The following is an 11,767-nucleotide window of genomic DNA, read 5'->3' on the forward strand; positions in this document are numbered from 1 at the left end:
TTTTGTAAGTTTTCCGTACGAAATGGAGAAGATAGATTCGAAGTTACAATTTAAAAATAGCTCTCTTTTGACAACACTGATGCATCTCCAGCTCGAAAGTAAAATGTTATTATTTAGCGCTTGGTTAAATAATCTGGTCAACTGAGAAACGCACGAAGTAGACGTGTTTGTGGTTTGTTAGAGTCTTTGGAGATTTATCCAGCATTTACAAAATACAAAATAAAATAATATATTTCTAAACAGAATTAGTTTGTGGTTTATCTTCCAGTTTAAGTAGTGAAAGAAAACAAAGCAAAATGTACACTGTCACGCTGTTTAAAATTTTTTTTTTTTAATTTGTACTTGAGCATTATTTATTATAGCTTCTACTCCACTTTTATATCTATCTATCTATCTATCTATCTATCTATCTATCTATCTATCTATCTATCTAGAGAGAGAGAGAGAGAGAGAGAGAGATAACTCTTGCTTTTGTTAAATTTCAATGCATGTGATTATATTTGATAAAAATCGATATTGCCTCAGTACTGTGTAATCAAAAATTGCATGTAATAAAATATGCATTGCATTTGCAATGTCTCACCCATATGAAATGTAGTTATTGGACATGCCTGTATACATTTGATGGCATACTTATAATTTTGTGATAATTTCTAAAATGAATAACTGAATTCTGAAAGGAAATTAAGTCTAATGTCCATCCTAATGTCAGTTTAACCTTACATATTTTTAAAATCATTTTCGAGAGTTAATTTCACTTTTATTTTTAATTTTGTACAGTAGAATATTATTGTCAACTTAGAAATGTTAATAACGCTTATTGATTGTTTTCACTGTGATCCATTTCAAGACCTTTGAATAAAAAATAGCTTTAGTCCATTTCTTGGGGTCAGATTGGATATTAACTAAAGATGGAAGTGCTTTACTGATGTGGGCATGGTCAAACTACCTAGTGCCTACTAATGTAAATCCCAGGTAAATCCTGTGGAGATTAAATGCCATATTATATTTGCAAGAGCGATTTACATGTTTAGGTTTATAAAGTCATGAAATAGAAATTAGTTTTTGCAACAACAACAAAAAAAAGTGCTGTCTTGTCTGGATAGTGGAAAAAGCAGAAAGAAAGATTCTATTTCAGATATACCAGTCTTATGAGGTGTGCCAGGACATTTGAGAAAATTCTATTTGGACAGTCTATCTGGGGGTAACTGATCCTGAAGGATGTGCTAGGTGTTGCCATTGTGCTAAACCTCACCAGTTTTATTTGTTAAGAGGAATATGCTCATTTGTATTTCCCTGATTAACAGAAAATGATACAGAAAGGAACCTAGAAGTTATGTATAGTGCTCATGTAATGAGATGAACATCAAAAAAGCAGCAAATAAATCAAACCATTGATGCTAAAACAAACATGCACTTTGATTAACATTGAATCTTCCTCACAAGGTAAAGTCAAAAGAATCTGATAGCGTTTGTAGACCACACCTTAGTGGATGAGCTTTAATTATGAAGCCCTCAGGTGAACCACCAAATTCACCTGGCGCAAGCATCATCTGCTGGAAGAAGCATCATCTTTTTTAATAATCCTGTTGTGTTGTGAGAATTGAGCCTATGTGTGAAAATTCCACACTGAGGAAATCATGTGGCATAGGACTAACTGAATTTTGTCCATGGCTTATACTTTAGCTGCCCTAATTTCTCTAGGTCTCCTTAGCCAAATTAAGCATTAGTGGCACTTTGGTGGACATTCTCTTTTACAAGATGTCCAACACACATCTTTGATTACACATGATAAATCCTTTGTGATCAAAATTCACTAGTTAGCATTTTAGTCCATCGAACATTGTAATAAACTATTTGATTGGTGTATTTTAAATACCATTATGATTTTATAGTAACCTTTCAAAGAAGGTGTGGAGGCTTTTGTCAAACTGATTACCAGTCCCTTGTAGCTAAGATGACATTACCATTAACTTTACTGGCACTGATGTTGCCAATCCAAAGCATGTCAGCTGTAAGATCTGCCCTGCCTGGATATTGGATAACTTGCTAAACAAACTCATAGGGTTGAGGGTAACAACTGAGGGCCCTCAGGCACTTTTCCATCATGTCTTAAAATGCCATTTGTATTCAGTTTCATTCAGTCACACTTCTCCATGCATTTTACTCCTCTAATTTTTTAAGCCAAATATGCTGTTGTGCATCCTTAATATAATATGCACTCCTAATATAATATAACAGCCTCTCTGCATGCTCATCTTCATAGCCTAAAATTATCTGAAGGCACCACTGGAAAATGATGAGCACAAAGGAGGATTGGAAAAGGATTGTGGCAATTTTCAGATCTCCTCAATCTTCTCATTTGGTTCCCTCAAAGTATGCTACAGTCTGAACAGAGCACTCAGAAAACACAGCTTTAAGAGTCAGGGAAAATGTATGGTTTGACTCTGCTTGGTCTTCAGTCAATAACCATATAAAATATGTATGTCTAGGAGACATTTGTTTCATTTATCACTACACATTGTTCTTTTTTTCTATTTAATCCCATTAACAGCACTTCAAACAAAATGAATTTCACTGTTTAATGGTATAAAATCATTTGTAGTCAGTTCAGTTTAAATCCTGAATGTACATAAAAATGTATATTTTTAAGTCAGTTGTTTTCTACCTATATGGGGCAAATGAATATGAACACACATACAGACATGCAGACATACACATACACACACACTCACACACACACACACACACACACACACACACACACACACACACACACACACACACACATACACACAAATATTTAGCAAACTTAGATGACATTACTAACAACCAGGAATGGGGAAACAGCGCTTATGTCGTCTGAAGGCAGCTATATGGTTAAGAGAATGTTCACTAACCAATACATATGTATTTATTGCATCCTGTTTTTCATTCTTTCTTATGGAATCTGAGGGAACAGTATAACTAACCTAATGATTACTGTGTAACTGTGTTTAACAGATCAATGTGTAATAACACATTTACACTGTAATTATTCTGTATATATTCTGAATGCCCTTATAAGAATGCCCTTATAAGAGTAGCAATGTCTTTTTAGCTACTCTTCATATTATACTGTATTAATATAGTTACACTACAACTGGTACTATAATGTAAAGGGCAACCAAATGTGGGTCACATTGCCTATTTTTCAGGTGTTACTGGATAAGGGAGACTTACTCTGTGTTACATGTTAACAATGAATGACCTACCTATGAATAAAATATCACATGTTGGTTTTGCCACGTCTATAATAAAGGTTGAAAGGAATCATGCGACATATTGAGGAGGGGAACCTAATTTGTGTTGTAATTACCTGTTCTTACAGACTGATTTGCTATTTTATCTATGAAGGCTGAGCGACATGGCATATGTTGAAAGAAAGGATTGAAGCTCATGTGAGAAGACAGGGTAGCGTGGAACTCTGAAGCATAGCAGATGACAGTGAATAGTCTTAAATTATTTATTAAATCTTTTGAAATTGGGTTTTAAAGGTATGATATCTAAGTTAAGGCACCTGGGATACTGTAGCACCTGACTTGCACTATTCTTTTCAGACACATATTTCAGTTGGTAAGCACTCATCGGTCCAATGCTGACCCATTTTCGCTGCCCTAAATCTTCATATTAACACATTATTAATTTATGGTTACATATTATATTTTTATGCCCTGAAATTAGTTTGTTTTGAAATAATCCTCAATGCTCTCTTTTTAATGCATCCGTAGGCTAAAGGAAATACATGCTTTGTCAGAAAATAGATAATATATTTTTTGCAGGGAGAATATTCGCAGAATTCCATTGGCTGACTCGTGGCTCAGCAGCTAAGAAGCGTTTGATTAAACATACACTCACATTCAACAAATTACACTGCTTAGGAAAAAGGAAAACATGACTATGCCTCAGTGCATGCTTTGGAAAAATGGCAGCATTGGCCAAACTATTTATGGTGACTTTTTTTCATGGACTCCATATAGGGCACATTATCCTCAGATTAGCCACACTTAGAGATTAATTGATGGAACTCTGTACCACACAGTTCTCTATTTTCTGGGGTGGGCTGTTATATAAGCATGCACTAGCCTACCCATCCGGTGCTTTTGCAAGGCCATTTTCCACACAATTCTGAAGTCTCTCTGTTTCCAGGTATTCCTGAAATTGCAACAATTTGCATTGTGGAATGCAGTGGAAAGTAAGTGGACGTAGAAGTATAAATACATGCCTAAACAGCGGACCCCATGTTTGCTGTTATTACAGTGCAATTTGCTGTGTACTTTACAATGGTGGCATTTTGACTCAGTACCCAGGAAGCTGGGAGCACCTGCAGAGAGCAGATTAGAGAAGATTTATCGAGAAGGCACATAAAACGTAACAGATCACCATTGATTTGCATTCAATTTATCATTTAATCTTGCTGACTAGAGCATCCACTGTTGTTGTCTCAATGGTAGTAAGGAGGTAGTAAAGTTAAACATGGCCTGAGGCACCAACTCTATCCTGGATCTGAACTGCTTGCCCGACTAAGTTCTAGCACCATTATGGTAACTTATGCAGCCCCTGGGCTTCTTTCTGCCAGATATAACCAGAAATGTGCGTCACTTACAAAGGCCAGTGGCTTTACATGCATTTAAAGAGGGATTACTGACTAAAGGACACTGAGGGCACTATTGATTTTTTTTCTTTTTAATGATGGCTGTCAGAAACGGCCTTGTTTGTTAAGAAGTAAACTTAAAATGTTAATAGCATGCCGTCACATTTGATTTTTCATGCAGCATCTTAGGATAACACATGCCAAAAGATTTCACTGGGTTTTTATTTTTCATGTAGCAAAACGTCTCCAAGGCAATTCTAAGCTGGCAGAGTTGCTGGGAATCAGCAATGACGCCCAACCCCCCCCCCTTCATGACTGCCTTGTGCTGATATAATGCAACTTAGCCAACACAAAGCACTACAAACACAATAAGCTGTTGTGGACCAGTGGTTAGAGAAATTGACTAATAAGTGAATGACTTTCAAATTGTAGAAAAAGAAAACAGCGATATATCATCAGGGAAAGTCTTTAAAAAGAACATCATGCTGACCCCAAGGGTCCTTTAGGGGCCATAATAGTAGTTACAAGTTGCAAAGGTAGGAAACCAAATTCTTTCAATGACATGGTCTCGTTTTGGACTAAACAGTTAACTGGTAATTGATGAACGGATGATTAAACATTAAGGCAGCTTGTTTAAACAGCTGTTAAAAAGAAACAGATTGAGGGTTGGGGGCATACAACAGTTTGTAATAAGCTCAGATGGTGTCACCATGCCAAAGGGTTCTCCATGCCTGAAACCTATTTGATAGTGTATGATATCAAACATGTCATCATAAAGTTGTCCTTGAGCTGGCCTGATAGGCATGGCCAATTTAATGAGAAGTGATGGGGATATGATAAGTAATCAAATCACAGAAAATGTGCCTTCTGCACCCTCTGCAGCACTATCTCACTCATCGCTGTCATGCCAGCCGGGGTGAGCACTAAAACCCATGCTGATCGCTTCTACATAGTCTATCTTTCAAAGCTACAAACAAAAACATGAGGCCTTTTGGAAAGTGCACAAAAGGGAGCTTTATACCCTTAAGGAAAATGAAATCCAGCTTTGGAAACATCATTGAAAAATGTAAGATTTATTGAAAAATGTATTTATGGAAATAATATATATGTTTTGTCTCTCCTCGCAAGCAAAAGCTAGCAGTATGTATGTCTTAGTATCTGAATCACTCAGCTGTGTTGCTTTAATCTGGGCTTCAGAGCATCTGCTGCGCTAAATGGTGACAAAACAGGCATTAGGACCCTGCAGGGTTATTGATCCTGTACCTGTGGTACCATCTCACTGGCAGGTCATTGAATGTTCTAAACAGGGCTGTCATACAACCCAACCCAATCACATCGGCATCCCTCCCAACGGAGAACCCTACTCCCTCCGCTACACCCCAATCCACTGCTGGATGCATGCATTACACCACATAGGCTCGGGCAAAGGCCCTGCACGATGGGTGCTGTCTCCTGGATACACCCCTTCAGCTCTCTGCAGGCAGTAGGTGGCTGAGTATGAGCGAAATGTGGATGGCAGTGAATTCGATTACAGCACTTCCGCTGAGCCCAAAGAATTCTAAGCATGGATGTGATCGATGTGACGCTTGCCTGTGGAGCATCGTCACTTCCAAAGACCAAAAAGGCAGATTTTCACATGCAAACCGCTCCAGAGTCTTCTGAGCAGACTGGCAGGGAGTCTGTGCATAGTGTATACATTTCAGCGAAAAGTTCAATCTTTTCAAATTCAGATTAGTAAATGAATATAATGCAATTGGTATTTTTTGATAACTTGGTGAAATTTAATGCAAAATTAAATGCTAAGCCGATAACACTCCCCAAGCCCTTTGCCTTGTGCCGCTCTGCATTTCATGTTTGTGTATCTCTGCATACAATTGCAGTGATTCTATGGTATGTGGTTTTGCTTTTGGTTTTGGTATTGATATAATTGCAATTTGATGTGCATGTAAGGTTGAATAAACCTGCATGAAAATTAAAATATCAAAACATTACATGTTTTACCATAATATCTACAATTAAGATGCTATTACTGAAAATAGGATGCAACCTTCATGTGTATAAAGTCCAATAACACAGAGTGGTGTATATCAAAACAAAAATCACAGCATGTTCTTCGTCTTGTGTTTAATGTGGTGAAGGTGTTTTTTTTAAGTTATTGTATAGGTTTCAATTAAATACATGCTGCTGAGGGTTTTGTGGTAAACAGTGATATTGAACCACCAAACCCAATGCACACCTGCAGCATTGCTATGTCACTCCATTACCACAGCATTCATTACCACTAGTTAGTGTAGTAACATATAACTCTATAGCCCTGTCATCACTTTAATGAGATGCTAATAACCCTTGTTAGACCACAATTATGCAAGGTGAGGAAAGCATCCACAAGCAGACATCATGATTACTGCTGTCAAGTGTAGACAAAATTGGCATGTTAACCTTTAATGTAACATGCTAACCACTGTATTATTAATTATAACTGCTAGCATATTTTTAAGTTACATAGCTAGAAAGGTAATACCGTTTTGTGTAACCATAAATATTATGTTATTTATGGAGATATGATCATGTGCTCAGAGTTTGTCCAAAAAATTTACATTGAACATAATGCAGCGGTTTAAGCTCAACCCTAATGTCCTGGCTTTCACAACTATTATAACCTTGTAACCTTATTCCGTAGTCTGTGGTATGAGCAGGCCTGCACTGACATATTTGATCACTTGTCTTTTTAGTGTTAGACCTCAGTCAGTCTGTGCAGTCAGTTTTATGCATTTTTGATCACAAGAGAATGATGTAATTCTTACACATAGGAGGAATATATTGGAGGAAACTCAGCTGGAAGTAATACTCTGGCAAAATATTGTTGCCTTTAATGATTTCATGATTTCAGCAGGCCTGAACACTCCAAAACAGTTGTAATAAGAACTATGTCAGAACTACTCATTTATTTGTGTTATTTAAAATGTCATGAAATTAAAAAAAAGTGGTGGGTGGGGGTGGAGAACAGCTGTCAACTACTTAAAGCGAGGCTTTCCAATAAGGCTGTCAGTCCGGAATATCGGCTTTGCCATTCCTGTGCTGTGTTCTTGCACTGCTCATTTGCATGCTCTCTCATCTCAGAGGGAGCAAGCGCTGAGAATCCCAGCACTTGAGGCCTGCCATCTGTCTCTGAACGAAGGTGCCATACTACCCACCCCTAGTAGTCCTATGCTGTGCACAGTACTGTCATACAAGAAGAGAACACCTGCACTCATTCTTCTGCCTCTATATAAAAGAAGAAACTACATGTCTGTTTGCAGATCTCTGGTGATTCAGACATGGTTGAGCTAGAGCTTCAGTTTGGGGTATTATTTAGTCAGCATAAAATGGATTATTTGATATTTGAAATTTGAATGACAATTCAAATTGTCTGCCATGCCCATCTATGCTTCAGGCTTTCCACAGATCATTTGGTTTCATTTCATATACACATATATGTCAATGGCAAAGTCAAATTTATTTATATAGTGTTTTATACAACAGCTGATGTCACAAAGCAGCACATGTCCGAGTCCAAGCCCCCAGTGAGCAAGCCAAGTGCGACAGTGGCAAGGAAAAACTCCATAGAGCACGGGGAAGAAACCCTGAGAGGAACCAAGACCCAAAGGGGGGGCCCATCCTCCTACAACAGACCTTACAATACCAACAATATAAACAATATGTAGCAGAATAAGTAGTGAGAGAAAAAAATTAATAAAAATAAAGAATAAAAATGAAAAGAACACATATCTGTTTTGTGAGCGCATGTGTATCAACATGGAGTGCTGTATGTTCTGAGATAGCAGACAACATGATACTGTGCATTGTTAAAAATGAGCTCTTTTGGAAAATGGAGCATACTGGCACTCAAGTTTAAATTTGTATTTTTTTTTTTTTTAATAAAAGCTTTTTCATTCAAGCCCATTTTGGGAATGCTAAATGTATGATTTACCATTCATAGCCAAAATAAACATTTTTAGTGGCAGTGGTAAAAATATTGTTTTGGGGGGATTAATGGGCTGTAACTATGAACAATCTGGAAGTTCCTCCTGCATATCTGTTTAGGGGCTTTTTGTAGGGTAGTTCTCATTGCATATGGCTGCTTGATTCATGTGCTCAGACTATTGCTTGTGATTGTTGGTGGATCTTTGGCAAGTTTGCATTAAGGTGTTAATGTAGTCCTCCTAAACCTGAACTCCTACAAGGAACTTTTGAAAATATACTTTGAATACCTTCAAATATTGTTTAGTTAGTTCACTTCAAAAAGAAATATCAACTAGTATTTACTTACAGGTGTTAATGAAAACCAAGTGAACAATTAATTTATGAAGGTGAAATAATATTGTCCATTGGATATGACAAAAAAAATCTATATATAAATTGTATCTAAAAGGAGAATATTTACATAACATAAATGACTCACTCTTTCTCAGTAGCAAGAAAGTCTTACCATGCCATGTCATATTCACTGGAGTCTGGTAAAAGTATGGCTTGGTAAACCCATATCTGTTTGCATAATTTTGATCTAAATTGCATTAACTGTCTTTAAGGGTTATGTCTTTACTACTTTACGGTGATGTCTAGTCACGAAACAGAGTGAAATCCAAAAACAATTACATGCATGGATAATCCATAATGCATTAATTAATTATTCATGATAATTACATTAGCCCTTTTTAAATTATTTCACACTTCATTTTGCAGCAATAAAAGATAACAGTACCGACTTTCAAAACCAATGTCTTACCACTATTACATGGTAACGCATTACTGTGACACTAATAATGATCACATTATGATATTAACTATTGTTTAATCATGAGATCATTTCAGCTTGTTAAAATGGAACTGAAACTTGTGGACAAGCCAAGAGATGGCAACTCTAATATTAGCTAAACAATTTCTCATTCAGTTAACATATCAGTATTGCACAAGAGTTTTTTTGGTCAATAGTGTTAACATCCTAACCTGTGGTTGAAATCTTTCCTCCAATTTTGGAAGCACTTTACTGGATTCACTGCTCTGTGAAGCATGTTAGGCACAATACTCTCAGCAGCTGTAGTCTCAGATTAGTATCTGTCAGTGGCACCTTCAGACAATGACAGATTAAAGCTTCCCTATCGCAACAACTGAAAGAGCTTACCAGGGGTGAAGTTTCTACCCAGGTCTGACAGAAACTTTCATTAAGTCCACATCCATACATCTTGTGTCAGTGGAGGACAATGATGGAGAGCCAAACTGATACAATATTCTCTTTTCTATTTCTGACTGTGCAAGAGAAACAGCATAAATCAATGATTCATCCACTCATCAATTTTCTAATGTTCTGTATTAAAGTCTGAAATTTCTATGTATAGAATTATCTAGAAAGCTTTGGAGTCAGATAATAGTACTTATTTAGATAATATTTATGTTTTTACACTAAGCACATTTTAGTAGATTTGAATACTGTGTAGTATGTCCCAGAAAAGCATAACCTCCACACCCCCACCCCAAAAAAAGTATGTAAAAAGCAAGTATACTTCATCAAAACATGTTGCAGAAATGAACTAGGTCAGATGGTAAAAAGGCAACTGACTTCCCTATAGCCATGCAATAAACTGCAATGAGATTCGTGAGATGCAATAGCATATCTCGCATTAGGAGGTTGTATTTTTAATAATTGCTCCTGCACACACTCTGTGCTTGGGGTCTAAGGACACATATAAGGTTAATGACTCCCTTGATTACCTGTCATTGTTATTTTCTGACACATACCAATTAAATGTGATTAGATTGATTAACTGAGAAACATGTTTTGCAATTAGGTGCAGCATGACCATGAATGTGATGTACAATATTCTCCTGCTGTTGGGCTCTAAGCAGCACTCCTGCAGATGAGGATTTCATGATTTCATTACATTTCCAAGCAGAACTGAACCAAAAACGGTGTTACTAGAGATATGTATAACACTCTGTTTAGGTGTGCCAGTGTAGCATTTGTAGCATTTAGAGTTTTAGAAAATTGCCGGATATGATTAAGTTTGCTTAATTAAAAGTTGAGAGTGTTGGCATGACACATAAGATACTGCACAACAATATAGTGTGTTACTATATATTACTATTTCCTTTTCTCATGCCTGTTGTATTTAAGTGGACATGTGTTGGATATGTATTGCATGCTTGCACATGCAAATTCAAATGGTTTGAATGTCTAGTCAATAGAACTGCATTGGAGCATGGATTTAATTGGTGCATCTTTTGACTAAGTATAGACACCTGTCGGCATTTTTAACAGTCCAGTTAGAACATGTTGATACAATTAAGTAATTTTAATATAAGATGTGAATCGCTTTGGAGAGTTTATTTTTCTCTTTTTCTTCATTGAATTTTTTCCCTTGACACAAAAGAGCTCACAGTTCTAATTACAAGAAGTCTTCTAAAACATAGCTTGTAACTTTAAAGAAATTATTCTCATTCAAAGATTTTCGAGTGCCAACAAATCCAGGTTGTTATGAGTACAGGAAAAACCAGTAAAAAATAAATTAATTAAAAACAATGCGGTGGCATTATGAAGTTCTTTGTCTTCCTGCTTTGTTGCCATATTGAAGAAGCTCATAGGCTCCATCTCCATCTCCATGGCTCCTGCATCCCAAAAAGACCCTGCGGTGCAAGTTCATTACCTTCCATCTCAGACCGGAGGAACCAAACATCCGAGCTGCTGCTTGCATCTGTAACCAAGCCTTTGTGCAGCAGCAAAAACTTCCTTTTCATACCGCAGCCAATGATAATTCACACATTTCAGAACCTGAGATGTCAAGGCATTAAGCGTCCGCCTGGTGGCAAACGACCAGTGTCCACTTCCCACTGGTGCTCCCCTCTACGGCTCTTTCTCCACAATATCCAGGGGCCAAACAAATGAGAAGCAGCCTGCGATTCAACAACACTTATGTCCAGTCTAATATGAATTTGCCCTGTGTCTCTGAGATTTAATTTTTCCACTCTTACTCCAAGAGAAGGACTTGTGGCAACCAGTGGCAGTGTTGCTCATGCCACAAAGATAAGTAGCTAAAGTTAATTGTCAGCTCATTTGGCAAATTACAATGTTCAGGCTTCTCATCCATTCTAAACACCATG

The sequence above is a fragment of the Electrophorus electricus genome, chromosome 12, assembly GCF_013358815.1.
Source record: "Electrophorus electricus isolate fEleEle1 chromosome 12, fEleEle1.pri, whole genome shotgun sequence".
In the NCBI taxonomy this organism is placed as follows: Eukaryota; Metazoa; Chordata; class Actinopteri; order Gymnotiformes; family Gymnotidae; genus Electrophorus; species Electrophorus electricus.